The sequence below is a fragment of the Lissotriton vulgaris genome, chromosome 4_1 (genome assembly GCF_964263255.1).
Source record: "Lissotriton vulgaris chromosome 4_1, aLisVul1.2, whole genome shotgun sequence".
NCBI lineage: Eukaryota > Metazoa > Chordata > Amphibia > Caudata > Salamandridae > Lissotriton > Lissotriton vulgaris.
This window is the reverse complement of record NC_141691.1, coordinates 322,529,393-322,546,592: the sequence shown is the minus strand read 5'-3', so window position 1 is coordinate 322,546,592 and position 17,200 is coordinate 322,529,393.

Here is a 17,200-nt window from a genome sequence, read left to right as displayed (position 1 = left end):
AGTATTCAATGTTAAAGGCTGTGCTTGCTAGGACTTATCTATTAGATTTGATAGTGTGAAAGTCTGAGGGTAATGGTCGCTTTCACCCCGTTCCTGAATATGGAAGTCTTTGATATAAGGGAATAGATCGGGGTCTGCCAAGGTGTAGTCTATTGTTGAGCCTGAATTCCTAGTGACCCTCGATAGGGCAGCTGGTCTCTCCAAATGACCCCTTCCTTTTAGTGTGTACACGTGGAGGGCTTCCAGTTCTGCAGCACATTTCCTCCCCATTGCGCTTTGTCTAGTTTGATTGCCATGTCGTGGATAAATGTGTGTGGGGAGAGTTCCCTCCTGTCCTTGAATTAAGTTCATGTTGAAATCTCCAGTTATTAGCATATTATCGCTTGAGTAGGTGGATTTCAATGTGTTAATTGCGGTGATTAGTTGTTTTATCCTTTTCCCTTGATGTTTTCCACCGGGGTGCATGTATAAGTTTACGATCAATAGACCAAAAATAGGCGAAATTTCAATTTTGATGCATTGCATCCATGTGGAGTCTAGTTCGATGCAGCTGACTGACCAAAGGAAATCGGTGGATAGGAAGATTGATAGGCCTCCCTTTGCCCTGCCAGGGCGTGCCTCCTTATATGCTGGTGTAAAAAATTCTTTGTATCCCACAAGAGGTGAGTTTTTTGTCTGCCATATTTCCTGAAGCAAAAGTATTTTTGTGTTGAGTGATGGACTCTATAAAGTCATCTTCCTCTAGCTTTGTGTTTAGGCCGTTGACATTCCACAAGCAGATCTTACAGCCCTGCTCTTTTCCTGCTGTTAATCTTACGTTGATTCATTCTACGTTCCTTTGGGTTGATGCCAGGGAGCTTGTTGGTGCCTCTCAAATGTAGCTGCGTCCTAGTGGGCGAATGTGAGTGTGATTTACCTGAATGGATGACCTTCTTCTTTGATGTTACTTCTTTGATCGGGGCCTTTGGCGCCTTTTAGAAGGCTTCGTTTGGGGCTTTGCTTCTGCAACGGGCTGGAATATCGTGCAGGCTCCACCTTTTTTAGCTCTATGCCCCATAACGCAATTTGCTCCCTATGTGTCAGGATTGATTCTATGAAGGTGTGTTCGGTCCACGTTGTGATCGTGGAATCGGGGCCTGGTTGGTGAGGGTTTGGTTTAAACTCAATTGACACCAAATCACTTGATTTTAGATGTCGCAATGCTGGTAGTTCTTCTATTCAGGATGTCATGAGACCCTCTTGAGCTATATTGCGGAATTAGTTTGAGTTTGTTGCTTGGGGTGGGCCATTTTTGGTCTTTTGGTCGTCTTCTCTCTTCACTGTTTGAAAAAACTGTTCCTACTCGGTCTGCCTCTGGATCATGTGTGACCGAGTTAGATATGTGTGCGATGCTTATTGCCTCCTGACCGTTGGGGACTATAACTAATCGTGCTTGTGTTTCTCCACTCGGCGTTTCCCTTGTCTTTTTTCCCTTAATCGTTGCGGGTTTGTCTACCTCTGCTTGTCTATTATTTGCTGGTGCTTGCATGGAAAAAGTGCTAGATTTGGATTTATTTCTTTGCTCAGTGTCTGTGTTGTTTGCAGACTCTGGGCTTGGTAATTTGGGTTCAGCTTTCCCTCCTGGGAAATTAAATATGCTGTACACTTTCCTTGCATTCTGGATTGCGCTGTTGCGTTCTGTTGGACCATTAGAGGTGGTGATTTCCTTGGTTGGGGGGTTAACTGTTGGAATTAGCCCGTGCTCTGACATTGTTTTGATTTGAGGTGGGGCGCCCTCTGTCTGCTCTTTATTATCTTTCTCATTGGAGTCGATGTTAATTTTTTGATGCTGGGTTACTTGCACCCCTCAGGTATGTGATTTGGTTTTTCTTGCTTTTCTCAGGCGCTTCCTTTCTCTCTTTGTGAGTGTGGGTACCTGTTCAATGTGTTTGGAGCTAATTAGATCATTTGGTGGTGATGCCTGATTTTGCGGGGCTTCCTCTCGGATGTCAACAAAATTTTGTTTGTCTGAAATTGCTGGCGTAGTGATGTCATTTGAAGAGGGAGTGTACGATTTATCTTGGGTTTCGGGGCTCACTTTGCCACTACAGACATCGACTGACCTGCCAGAACCCTCTTTGGCGTCTTGATGGGCATTTACTAGGCTGGTGGTTGTCTTTGTCTCCGTTGATGATTCCATAACGGCTCCCAGTATCTGTGTCATCAAACTGGGTACTGTAGCCAGTTTATCTATTATTTGGGAGCAGTGACAAGTGTAAAAGGAGGTGTCCTTGTTAAGTTACACCTTCGTTATCATACTGTTTAAGTCCTGTAAGTTTGATTCTATCCCCTGGACATGGGAGGCCAGGATGTTAAGCAGATCAACTTGCGTGTCTAGTTTGTCTGCGTGGTAGGACATAGCTACGCCTATGGCTTCCATTGACTTTAATAGTTGCGGCCATATGATGGCCGTTTGAGTGCTGTCCGATGGTTCCCCCTGAGTTTGACTAATTATTGGTGAAGAGTCAAGATGCTCAAAAAGATCTGTTTGATTGTAGTGCTCACGCAAGTGATCGCTCCTTTGTGATGTCCTTTTTGAAATACTCTCTTCCTTACCAGGACTTAGAACATTTGAGACTGGAGACAAGCACGTACTTAGTTTAAGATCTACTGTTTCTTTTGCTGTTGCATTTGCTTCTTGTGACTTCGGAGTTTTACTTTCTTTGATTTTTCAAATTTCTTCGGTTACTGGTCCTGCAGAGAGGAAGCTGTAGTTTCCATCCATTTTGTCTAGTTCTGGTGAAAATTGACCACTCATTATACTAAGGAAATGCACCGGTGACGGGGAACTCAGCTCTTGAGTGCGATTTTGGTTATGCACAGAGGCTTCCTCTGTTGTTTTGGAGAACGTTTTCTGGACTGGCCATGGGCTTTGCTCCAAAAAGACCGCATTGTTGCTTGCGTCTGGTGCCCGATGGACTAGGGCACAAACCGTTGGAGGGTGGAATGCTTGTTGAGCCTTGGGAGATGGTTGCGCCGAGGATTGGTCCGTGCCTTTAACTTGTTGTGGGCTGATCGGGTCGTCTGATCCAGGAGGACCGATCCCCTGCCCCCAGGGCTCCATCTTGTTTTTATTTTGGGGGCGTTGTGGGGCTCACTTTGACACCTTGAATTAAGTAGTGATGATGTTAATTTAAAACCCTTGTTCATGGCCTCCGTAGGGGCGTTATGTTGATTACTGTTGGAGTTGGGACTGATGTTATGTTGTGGGGGTTCTGCTCCACTCCCAGTGGAGAGTCTTTCACAAACTTTAAGAAAGTCGGTGATTAATGCACGTTTCCTTGCTTTGAGATGCGGGGCTTGAGCATTGTGGGCAGGAGAGGGCATTGCGTCGTTATCAAATTAACCCTTGTTGTTTTCTGCGGGTCTGCAGTCTGTGCTGTCCCTGTGAGAACCCTTTGTAGCAGCGGCTGAGCTCTGCGATCCATGTTTTATCGTATCATGAGAGGGTTCTGAAAGCTCTGTTAGACTAATGTGTGGCTCTTTCAAGGTTAACTTTTTGGGGCTCATACCCCTGCCCACAGATGATCCTTCTTCTGCCTCTTTGATCGTGCTCGGGGGGGGGTCCCCTTTACCCTTTTTTGTCTTCCCCTGTGGTTTTTCTGGTGGTTTATCTTCACCTCGTGGCTTCCCTGATCTCATGGTCGAAATGCTTAAGATTGGCCCTCATCAGGTGGTAAGGTTGTTCCTTTTAATTGGGGAGTATTTTGGGCCGTAGTTTTCGACTGTGGAACAGGACTAGACTTCTTTTAGAGTAATTTTGGAAATTTAGTTGACCAGTTGAGGCTTATGGCTTGTAATGGGGTTGACCGTCTATGGTTTGTGGGACGACTGTTAACCGCGGATGAAGTAACTGCGGGTAGGATGATTTGCCGACTGCAGCGCTGGGCCACTGTTCGGAACAGCGATGGAGATGGCGGGGGCGGCGCTAGTAATCAGCTTGGGCGAGTTTGAACAAGTTTTTCCCGACTTGAGGAGGGCAGCAAGCGGAGGTCTCAGGGGGACCGCGGGCTGGGAGACCTAGTCAAGCAGCCTCCTCAGTCTCCGCCCCGGGCTCTTACTTCGCAGCTGCCTCTAACGGCGGCCGCGCTCACGTCCTTTCCTCCTTTCTTCCGCCTCCGCCTCTGCCTCTTACCTCGTAGCAGTATCCCCGGAGGTGAGGTGCGGTGCGGTGCAGCACTTGAGCTCCTTCAGCTACCAGGCTGCGGGCTGCGGAATCCCGAGTACCGGAACCCCCGGGCCGCTTCTTCCTTTCTGATGGGTCCCGAATCCCGAAGTCGCAGGAGATGCAGTAAATGCGGGGGAGATGCGGGGCTCCGCTGGCTTCTCTCCTGGTCCCGCAGCTGCGGCTGCTGCTGCTACCGTGACTCCTCCTCTAACACGTGATCCGGAAATGCTGTACTCTATCTGTGGCCACTCGTACTCACAGAAGGGAGTTTGATCCAGCTCAAAACAATGATTACAGAGATGTTATTGTTAGGCTCAGGTTTAACTTATACAAAACCAGAGAAAATCAGCCACTGCAATGCACTGCTAATGACCGCACATAATTATTTCACTCTTGACATGGTCAGTGACATCACTGATGACATCTCAAATGGCATCACTGATGACATCATCCACAGAATCTCTGACGCACCCACTCACAAGCTAATATAACCTTTCATACACCCACTCCATCTTCCACATTACCATTCTCAAAATCATTGCCGCACCCATACCAGTACTTACACACCCACACACTGATTCACAGGTCCACAAACACATCTGTCACCCATACACCCACTCATACACCAACTCACTCACTAATACAGCTGGATATATCTATCCATATAGAAACTCACACACTACCAGTCACCCATAGAGCTACTCACACACCTACTCACTCACCCATAGGGTGAATCACACAGCCACTTACTCACCTAATGTTATACATACATCCACTCACTTATTCATACAAATGCTAACGCATACTCACCTATATAGTCACTAACACAAGTACACATTCACCCATACAGCCACACTCACAATCAGTCACCCATACAGCCACACTCTAACACTCACCTATACAGCCTTTCACATATGTAGTTACTCACCCATATACCACTGTCACATCCATTCACTCACTGACACAGACATACGCATGCTCAGTCACCCATACAGCTTCTCACAGATGAACACACTTACCCATACAGCCACTGACTCACCCACTCACACATCCATGCAAGCAGTCACACACCCCGCATCCACCCAGGCAGATACTCATAATTACCCATACAGGTACTCAGATAACCAACCAATCACCCATACAGCCACTGATGTACCCACTGACCAACCCACATATCCACTTAGACATCCACTGACAGACTGATACGCACATTCACACAACCTAGTCACTCTGTCATGTAATTCCTACAACTCTATATAGGATCTGCACGTTTAGATAACATAAACTAAGTGATTTGTGTCCAGACTGATTGCAGAGACCCCCAACGGATATGTTAGTCTGTTAGTCTTGCTAGCTCACAGTGGCACTACGAGCCCCCTTTTAACACGGAGCAAATCGCTTTTGGCAACTATCAAACATGACAACCATGACAACATAGGGATTGTGGAAACCGTACAATACTTTTCTCTCAGTCACTCGTGGTCACTTTGTCTCAGATAGATACACAGAAAAAACAGTGGGGACGTTTTTCAATAAGCATCTATTGAACCAACTTCATTCTAGTGTAACATACTTGTGCTGCAACAATCATGAGACAGAAACAAATCTATACGGTTATAAGCACCAACAGAGTAAAGAACAGGTAGAATTCTACCATAGTGTTAAAACAATGAATATATGCAGGCATATAGATACATAACAGTAGTAATGCATACTCCTATGATGCAACCCTAACTAGATGTACCTAAGTGTACCTAGCATGTATGAAGGTTTATAGTCAAGAATCCCCTTAGGGTAAAGCCATCCCCATTACCTGATGTGGGAGAATGAAGGAGCCCATCTTGGTCTCAAGAAGGACCCCCCCACAAGGATGTCAGATGACTGTGTACAAGCGACCTCAGCGTCTCGCGTCAGTATGGAAGTATTTTTCTCCTCTACCCTGCCCAGTGAAGATGTAGTGCTTATATACGCGAAAGGTACCCTCAGGGGTTCTACCTAGAATTGTACTATGGGCATGTTCGGCAAGAATGACAATAGAGATGACTCTTATACAGAGTTATTATACAAAAGATGGCAATCCTAATGTGATACTGCATAATAAATTAGGCTAGTTTTCAGAGAAAGCCACAAAACAGTTATGTGGCATAGCATCTAACTAGGTAAAAGGTCAGCGCCAGAACTGTTATGTAGAACAATGGTAGGACAGATGTAGGTAAACGGCTGTGTAGCTACCTAGGCCTATATTGGGGTACATTGGAGTTCATAACACACACTCCTCTTCCAACTGGACGACTTAATAATAAATGCTAAAATATGCCTTTTTAAAACCTAAAATATTGCTAAAATTGGACTATGAAAGCATTTAAAAAACACGGTATATGCTAAAAAGTAAATGATGTAGTCATAACAAAGCGCTATGAGTCCTCTAAAAGGTCAATATACTGTGAGACCAACTGAGCATGCCGAAAAGCCATAGTACTCAGTGAGAGCAGAAGAGGAAAAATAAAACAAAAATTATGTCTTTGAATTCCAGTTTTAGTCTTTTTCGGAAAAGGGCCTCATTGTTCCAGCACACGGAGAGCCAAATGTTTGTGTCCTGTGCAGGAGCAACATCACTGTTGACTGCCTTCGCAGATGATGGTCCCTGTAGCACCCCTTGGATCAGGTCAATGGAGCAAAGGTGATCTTCTCTCGTTCTCACACCTGTTGCTGAGGAAACACTTGATACCTATAAGCCTGGTACAGAGCTGGTGTCCATTCCAACAGGAGATGAATCATCCCTTAGTGCAGAGTTCTTCAAACTGTGGGGCGTGCCTCCCCTGGGGGGCCGTGGCTGCATTCCCAGGGGGGCGTAAATGGCTCTTGAAGTATTTGCAAATAAGGAAGGCCTGGAGGAGTGAATTTATGAACTTACCTTTGACACGTTTCCAGGCAATCTTGATTTGAATACAGCAGCTGAAGGGCTTTACCAGAGAGTATAAACAATGATCCTGGATGCCCTGAGGCAGGATGTTGGGGAAAGGGCAGTGATTGGTGTGGCAGGGTAAGGTTGTGGCAAAAAAGGGCAACATATTCTGTAACAGGTTTATTTTTCTAACCTTCTGGTAACTGCATACAAAAATATGGGCCCACTTCAAATGGAAAATAAACGCAAGTTAAACTAAGCGATTTTACTACAAAACCTCAGTTGCCTAATGCAATCAAAGCAAATGTCTGTTTGTGGCCAGAAAGCAGCACCAATAGGTGTATGCAGCAGGAGAATACCAAAGTAATGCGGCAGGATTAAATAAATTGTTTTAAGAAAATGCAAATAATACGACCTAATGTGGCACATTCTATGAAAGTATTTCACTATGTTTCCATTTGTACACATGTGAATACTGTCTGGGCAAATATTTCACTTCATTATTAACAGTTTACCCCCGAAATACACCAACGAGCAACTGAAAGGTGCCTAATACCTTTTGCGAAAGGCTGTCCACTGCGTGGCAACATGTCACTACATTTTTAATACCCTTTAATTCGTTTGAGCTAGAAACATATTTTGTTTGTTTACATTCACAGATTATGCAGCAGATGACTGATTAAGTGACGAATGCAGCAAAATCCCTAACCATGCAAAAAATGACGCAGAATTGCATAATTTCAGTGGTCCTACCAGAAAATGTTAACGCTGAATCCTAGTTGACGCAGTGGGAAATAGTGGCATGAGTATATATAGAGCTAAAAAATCAAAGTCTGTGACAGAAAGCACACAAAATATGTAAATCATCATTTTTACCTATATATTTTAGTAAAAAGTAATCAGACTACATCTGGAAACATTTCGATGAGAGTTCTCTAAAAAGATGCACTCAAGAACTCAACTGGTGACACCCTCACATTGCAAACAAAATAAGATGAAGGACGGAGCACTGAAACTTTTCAGACACTCGGCCCCAGTCACATTAGATCTGGGTTGAATCCATCATTGTTCTTTTGCTCACTTTGTCATCCTAGTTCAGTTATACGCAAATCAGTGTTGACCCTGTTCCTCATGGGAACAGTCCACCCCGAACTGCCAAGCCAGGTCTTCCCCGGACCGCAAACAAGCATCCTGGGACCGGTTTCGGGGTAACATCCCTCATTAGCCAGGATAGCATGAATCCAGTGGCAAAATGATCAAGGGACCCGCGTCTGGGCTTCCCCTGTCATTTTAGAGCAAACAAAGCAAAGACAATAAGTTGATGGACAGAGCGCTGAAACTTTTCAGACACCCTCACATTACCTCTCAATATTAAGAAACATTCCTAGAGCTACAGGTGGCTTCATTAGTTCAAGCCTATGTTGGCTCCCGATGTTGACTAAATGTTGGCAAATTACTTAATCTCTATGTGCCTAAAAACAAAACAAGTAATTTGACCCTGTGTAATGTAACTGGTGTTCATGTAAAGGAGCGCTGCAATACCCTTGGCCGAGTTTGCGCTGAATAGAACACCCAAAAACAAATGGTACAGAGCCTGTTTCAAGACTGTAGTGATCATTAGGCATTGATGGGAGACGGGTGAAAGAGACAGAGGAGATATCCTTTTACTCATGGCCGCTGCTATCCATCACTAGTGCAACAGGTGTAGTTGCATTGGCGCCAGATGTGCAAGGTGAACACAACACACTGATTATGGGGAGCAGAATTTGTTGTCCAATTTTTGTTTTTGTTTGCTGAATTTGCTCTTTGTAGGTTTCAGATTTATTGTGGATTATGAGCTACTGAAAATGTATCCATTAAATTATCTCATAAGCTCCTACCCCCTGCGCTCATTCCTGCCACTCCACTCACCAGTCATTGCCATAGAGTTCTGAAGGGGGGCCCAACTTCAAAATATTTTGGTTTGGGGGGCCTCAGGGGAAAAAAGTTTGAAGACCTCTGCCTTAGTGGCTTTAAGAATGCAGACATCAGGATTGGAATATGCTGAGGACGCTGCACGGGCCTTTAGCGGGTTCAGCAGTACATCCACGTCCGGAGTCGCAACTGATGGAAGTGTTAGATGTCCAGCATGCATTTGTGTCTACACAATAAGCAGCGGAGTACAGGCAAGACGTAGTCTACCCAGACTGATCTCACAATAGAAACCAATGCTCGATTAGCTCCCGAAGCTGAGGTGTGCCCAGATAGAGTACCATGCGTTCACAGCAACATCGTTCCAAGAGCACCTTTTCCAACTCCTTGGAATTGGGGACATCCATTGCGTAGCAGAAAAATTTAAATAAGGATACCAACTACCAGTAGCAGGATCAGCAGAAGCCCACTAAAAATGCTTCCAAATACGGAATGTCTCAAAGATGGAATAACTCCAAGGACCATCTGAAGGGTGCTTAATAGCCCAGAACCTGTCGTCTTAAATAGGTGAACTAGCCTACTCGTATCAGACATGTTAAAGATGCGATGTACCATTTCTCCGAAATAGAGCGGGAAGTTAGTTCAGACTAGAGCCTGTATCTCAGCTGAAGACCTTGCAACTTGGAGAGCAAAAGTCTTTCGAGCTGAGGTTAAGGCCACCTCCTTCTGGAAAAGGAGCCTCCTGATTGTGTGGGTCAGTGGAAACAATACTTGCATACAAGTAACCCTGGAACTTACTGTAACCAGATATGCGATGCCCGGTAGCATCCCACAACAACCTTGATCCTTCATCATTAAGTAACTCCGATTGGAGAGCAGTTTAAACACTGGATGAACAACGGCAGCCTGGGATCCTTTCAAGTGGCAAGATAGGTTTGCAACCAAAGCGTTGCAAGCTCTGTGAAGCATAATATCCTGACAAATTAGAGACCCACTTGACAAATTCTCGCATTCTGAACTGCTGAGAAAAACGTCAGTGTTCCCATTACTGCATCTAAATCTGTAAGGTAACTACCAAGATTCATGGATATATTTCTTCCCCAACGCTTCATACCTGCCCACTTGATGCTACTTTAGGCCGCATTGAAATTGGAATGTTGTTACTGGCAATGTTATATGGCCATGGCTTAACCATTCTGTGGACGGTGACTCAGCCATGGTGAAAGGTAATTGGTCCAATCTTTTTTAATGTGCAGCATTGTATGCTTCGCATCTCTTTGTGCCATTGTTGTCTACCTGGCAGTTGAATTGTAGGCCGAGAACTGAGATGTACTGTTAATATATTACCAGGGCAGGTGACCAGAGCGCAATGATTGTAACTTCCAGCTCAAAAATAGAATGGATCGCAACTGTGATTGACCAGGTTGTAGGATGGACAGATCCTGTTCCATTATATCTATAGCAGAAGACACAATGTTGCCCTCTGAATAAATCCTGCATGTTTGTGTGGTCATGCCATTGTCAACCACTGCCGTAACCTTTTGTTAGTTAACCCTGCCAATTTCACGAAACCTTTCCATACTTCCTTGTAGATGGCATATAAGAATCGTTTACAATGTGGTTTCCAGGGACCTAGCAAAAAATCTCTTAACTCCATGTTATTTGATAGCAAGGATAAGCGTTGTTTCACCTGGAACAGTTTTGAGGTTCGTAGCCAATCAAGGCATAACTTTCCAACACTGTAGGATGTCACCACCCCCGGATGTTCTTGATGTATATAGCGTTGGTCAGGCCTATTGATACTAAACCATTCAGTGGTACCCTTAAATCTTGATTGACACCCATTTGTGTCAATAGGCCAAGCTAACCATCCCTTCCAATTGGGATCTGAAGAATTGTATGAGCCCCAATGTATAATGTAATTCAGTGTATTCTCACTACGTGATGTATAATTCTGCCACCCCTCAAAATGTGTAGGTGAAGGAATACGAGGTGTGTTCAAGGTAAGCATATTTGTCTTTGCAGGTGTTGGTGCAACCTTATAATAATATGAAGTTGGGTCTGAAGTGTAAATGCCAGAAAAATAAGCAAACCTCTGTGTAAATGTTTGTGAACTAACTTTCGGTGGTGTTAGGCAAGTTCCCATTGATTGTAAGTAAAAATATTACGTGGAATACTTGTCTTGTGCAATAAATTATGACCATAGTATTGGTAAAAATATATGGTGCCAAAATCTGATGTTTCATCAAACAATTCATTTTTTGAAAAAGCAGCACTTTGTTCTAAATCAGACATCATGCTATTTACCATTTCAAAATCCCAATCCTGAGCTAATTTTAAAGTAAGTTCATTTCTAACATTTTCTGAAATGTGTATAACACCTTCCTGCTCTGCGTCTCCTGCTGCATTTGCATGTAATGCCGCTCCTTCGTTATCTTTGACAGAAATTGTTCAAAAATAGTTTCAAGGAGAACAAGATATGGTTTTATGCACAATGTAGGAAAATGCAATCCTTCAAGCTGCGGCAAATTTTTCCCTTCCCACTCCAGACGTCACTCGATATATGTGAGTAGAGGTCTCTGAGAAAGCATGACTGAACTACTCAGATTTGACCGTTAAATAAGAACCAAACCAATATTGGCAGCTTCATGTCGTGGAATTCCTACAAATCTATAGAGGATCTGCATGTTTAGACAACATAAACTAAGGTGTCCAGAGTGATTTCACCCCCCCCCGCAAAGGATATGTTAGTCTGTTAGTCCTGCTAGCTCACAGTGCTACTATGAGCCCCTCTTACCAAGGAGCAAATAGCTTCTGGCAGCTATCGAACATGACAACCATGACCCCTCAGGGATCGTGGAAACAGTACAGTACTTTTCGCTCAGTCACTTGTGCTCACTTTGTCTCAGAGAGATACACAGAATAAACGGTGGGGAAGTTTTTCAAAAAGCATTAATTGAGCCAGTGCATATAGATATATTTAATCAATGGGAGAGTTAGGGTCCCCAAGCCACTCTTCTACCCCTATTAATAATAATACAACAACAAAAGAGTGACTATACCTGTGAAAGCATACGTGACACTTTATCCCGTATAGTCTACACAGTGTTCAAAATGAGGAAGAAAAAATATCATAAGGAAAAGGAACTGAAAAAGAAACCTTATGTCTTAAAAGAACCCTCACTCACCCTAGTGTTGACTTGCTTCATCATGGGGTTCCCACAGGGGAGACCGAATGTCCCCTCTGTGTGCTGCGACGCCTGCTATTGCAGCGGAGCTGGGTTTTTTTGAAAGTTTTTTTGTGTGTGCTCAGTGATGTGAGTGCAAGATTAAAAGATCCCATCTGCGCCTAAAAAAAGCTTTATTAATGGGCCAGCTGTTCACGTTAAAAGTGCGGACAACGTAGTGGTTTGTATTAGAACCACAGTGTCCAGGTCAAAAAAGTCAACATGTTTCTGCTGTTCTATGCAATATTGTGCTCAGCTTTCATCAGGACCAGTGCATGAGATCCCCCGAGGGGGCCGCGCACGCTAAGGCGCGTCGACTCCGTGAGGACACAAATGTAAAAAAGTATTCCTTTTAACTCACTGTTTTACCCGGAATGTTTACTCCCAGAAATCACCAGGAGCCAGAATCTGTAAGCAAACAAATTAGACAGGACAAACATAAGTTTTATACACATGTCATTCAGTCACATTGTCAGGTATTGCCGAATCCTTAAGACATTTATGTATAACGATATGCTATTTGGTATCGTTAATTCTTACACCCACTAGAAGCTTTTAGAAACTTTTGTACACCCCGGTGAGATATCAAAGAGGGGGGGTGTGTTATCTTTCTTCGTTGGACCAGCCTTGGTCCCTAACATGCGCACAAGACAGAACTCAGAAAACAATTTGCCCGAGTGTCTACTATGGCGCCGTGTTCGAGGTTTAAAATTCAATGCATCACCCCTCGTAAAAAATCAAACGACCCTCGAATGAAGGTCGGTTGACATACAGTCTCAGGCCAGATGTACTTAAGACTAAGATGCGCCGTATAGTCTGACCCAAAAACCCTTACATCACATGAAAATCACATGTGCCACATGGGCTGTCAGTGGGGCACTATCTTCACGATGCGCTCCATCTGAAAAGTTAAAGCAAAACAACCGGCATGAATGTAAAAGCCGATCGCGAAAACTCACGTTACCAAAGCCTTACTGCAAACGAGTCAAGCTAAGTTCACAGACTCACTTTGTGCACACCGACTCGCCGCCAGAGACCTATTCCATAAATCACTGCAGCCCGGATCTTACCCGCCAGCGTCCGTGTCACGTGACTGGGGCTGAGTATCCTGATCCCTTATAATAATAAGGAACAGCTCCCCAATGTGTCAGAGTACTACCAAAACTTTATTGTTCTCCAGTATTTGAGTAGCTCTCGGGCATATTGTTTAATGCTACTTCAAGGGATTTAAAGAAGCGCACTGCCGATCACGAGTCAGGAGCGCTATGGAAGCATCTGCATGATGTGTTCTCTATCGTTTTGGCTCACAATCACTAGACCGCCAACCTTCACTGATCGTGAACAGGAAAAACTTTATTGATCAGCAACAACAACAGTGCACATCCCAAAAGGGTTTTGGCAGTCATTTTACAGCTAAAAGATGTAATCGAAATGATCATAACCCCTTCCACAATAATATTCAAGGGTAATTCAGAAAAAATGCATGCAATATTGCTTTTCGTATGTTGACAATCATTGCATTTCCTCTCACGATGTTTGACAGGTGCCTTAATGGTCACAGATAGCGCCCAGAAATCAATTGGCGCATAAACATTCTTATCATAGCGACGGTACTTACACAGTGAATACCAGAAGAGGTGTATCATCGTCTTAAAACAGTACCCCATGGGATATCATCGTTTAGACCCACAACATGGGTAGACAGGCGATGCACCCACCTCTGTTCCTTTTCAAAGAGGCTAGTTTCCATGCCTTGCTCCAGATGCTCAATAACTGTCCAGTGGATCTCATTAGGGGAAAATCTGTGTTCTAAGAAATGTGCGGTCATTTTGGTGTTGTTCTTACCACATCTTATACTGCTCCGATGCTCTCAAATTTGGAGTTTGACCATCCTCTTTGTCAGTGCATATAGATACATGACAGTAATAATGCATACCCCTATGATGCAACCCTAACGAGTTGCCCCTAAGTGTGCCTGCCATATATGTAGGTGTATAGCTAAGAATCCCCTTACGATAAAGCCAACTCCATTATCTGATAAAGGATCCCGTCTTGGTCTCAAGAAGGACACCCTGCACAGGATGTCAGACCACTGCGAGCTGGAGTGTTTGCTTGCAGGAACCTCAGCTTCTCGGTCAGCATGGAAGGCTTTTTCTCCTCTACCTTGCCCAGTGAAGATGTAGTGCTTATATACCCAAAGGTACCCTTAGGGGTTCTACCTAAAAGTGTATTATGGGCATGCTGGGCAAGGATGATGATAGCGGTGACCTTTATGCAGAGTTATTATGCAGAAGTTGGTAATCCTGCTGTGATACTGAGAATGCTCATGCATAATACCTGAGGCTAGTTTTCAAAGAAAGCCATCTGATAGCCATGTAGCACCTAACTATGTAAAAGGTCAGTGCCAGACCCGGTTTGTAGAACAATGTTAGGACAGAGGTAGGTAAAAGGTTGTGTAGCTACCTAGGCCTATATTGGGGTACATTGGGGTTCATAACAACTCACCCATACATTCACTGAGACACTCAATCACTCACCTATACAGTCACTCACCCACTGAATCATCCATACAGGCACTCATACACCCACTGATTCATCAATACACCTTGGTGTATATATATTTAACACGCAAACTTTTAAAAAGCACTCACAGTCATTGGATGATGCCATGAGTGATATCATTTGAGATGTCATCAGTTATGTCACTGACCAGGTCATGAGTGATGGAATATGTGAGGTCATAAGCAGTGCATTGCGGGGTGCGAGTTATAGTTAGCTCAGCTAACTAGAACTGTTGAATTTCTCTGGTTTTGTATGAGTGAAATCTGAGACTAACCCACTCACTCATCTATATAGGCAGTTACACACACCCTCACCCACTCACACATACATTGAGACACCCACATATGTACTCAGAAAACCAGTCATTCACCCATACAGAAACTCACGTACCCACTCACACACCTATACAACCACTTAGACAACAACTGACAGACAGATACATTCACACAAGTCACTCACCCATACATTCACTGAAACTCTTAATTATTCACTTATACAGTTACTCATGCACCCATTGAATCATCAGGCTCTCATGCACCCACTGATTCACCAATACACCTTGGTGTGTATATTTAACACTCATAGGCCTTTTTAAAAACACTCAGTCACTGGATGATGTCAGCAGTGATGTCATTTAAGATGTCATCAGTGATGCACTGACTATTGGCAATGGTTTGTACCTTTGTTCAAGTAGGGACCCTTGCTTCTAGTCAGGGTAAGGGAGTTACGCCCTTAGACAACCCCTGCTCACCCCCTTGGCAGCTGGCACAAGCAGACAGGCTTATCTCAGGGGAAATGTTCAAAGCATTTATGTACACATACAGTAAGACAGTGAAAACACACTACAAAAGGACACCACAACAGTTTAGAAAAATAAGGAAATCTTTACCTAAACAAAACAAGACCAAAATGACAACAATCCACCATACATATATCAACATATCATCAAAAATAGGTCATTCACAGAAATAAGTATTGTAGCAACAATTAGCTCCACCTGGGGCTATTTCGACTTCAGAACAGGTGAAAAATCCCACAGTATGGTGTGAAGTGCGAGATGCGGGCGTAGGGCCCGGAGTCACACAGACCCTAAAGAACAGTACAGTGGCAAATGACGAAAAGAAAAACAGTGCAGGGCGTTCGAGGAGGTGATGCTTTTTTGGTGCCGGGCGTCGTCAGTTCCTTACAACAGTGGAGGTGAAGCGTCAGTTCCTTACAACCACAGGGGAGGTGAGGCGTCATTTCCTTACTGTGATACCGGGGAGATGAGGCGTTGGTTCCTTACTGTTGTCGGGGAGGTGACGTTGTGGTGGCAGAGAGGCATTGGCGAGGTGTCGATGGATTCGGGAGGTCACCTACGTCAGGTATCAGCTCCACAATGTTGAAGCACTGGTGTCGGTGAGGTCGGGGCTGCGGTGCAAGTCAGGGCAGTGCATTGTGAGTGTCACAAGCGGTGCCCTCAGTTCCGGTGCAGGCAGCAGCCTAAGTGACGGCATCAGAGTCTATACGGTGTGGAGCTGCCAGGCATTGGGGCTGCTGTGCAAATCGGGCGGTGTATTGTGCACCTCACAAGTGGTGCCCGTGGCTTTGTTGCTGGTCGTAGTGTCGATGTTGCTTTTTCCCTCTGTGGAAGCTGAAACTGCAGTTCAAGGAGCATGAGGACAGAGGGAGGGAAGGGTTTGTGTGCCTGAGACATCAGAACAGGAGGTAAGCTCTACACCAATCCCTTGGAGATCTTCAAGCAGGATACACAGCACAGTTTAGTCTTTGTCCTCTCCTTGGCAGAAGCAGCCACTGCAGGCCAACCCAGCAAAACATCCATGCAGCAAAGAGGCAGTAATTCTCCTTCTCCTTCAGTTTTCCCATCTTTTCTCCTTGACAGAGGTTGCTCTTGAGTCCTAAAGTAATCTAAAGTTCTGGGGTCGGGGCTCCAATATTTATACCACATTTTCCTTTGTTCTCTTGTGGCAAAACGTCTCAAACTAAGTCCAAACCAGTTCTGTTCTCCCTGGTCCAGGTTCTTGGCAGGAGGTGGAGACAGCATTGTGCACAGGAGACAGGGCCTATTCAGTTGCAAGGAAAACTCCTGCGACAACTCGAAATGTAGCCCAGGTCTATACAGCTCAGCTCCGAGTCATCCAGAAAAGGCAGGACTCACCTCAGTCGTGAATGCACATCCCCAACTCCTGTCACTCCAAAACCAAACAGTCAATACAAAATTCAGCAGAGGCACATAGGATGGCTAAGCAAGAAAATTACCACTTTCGAAAAGGGCATTTTCGAACATACAATTTAAAAACCATCTTTATTAAAATATGTGTCATTAAATTCTGAGTTTAGAGAGCCTAAACGCCATTTCTTTATCTTGTCCCAATGGAAAGTTATACG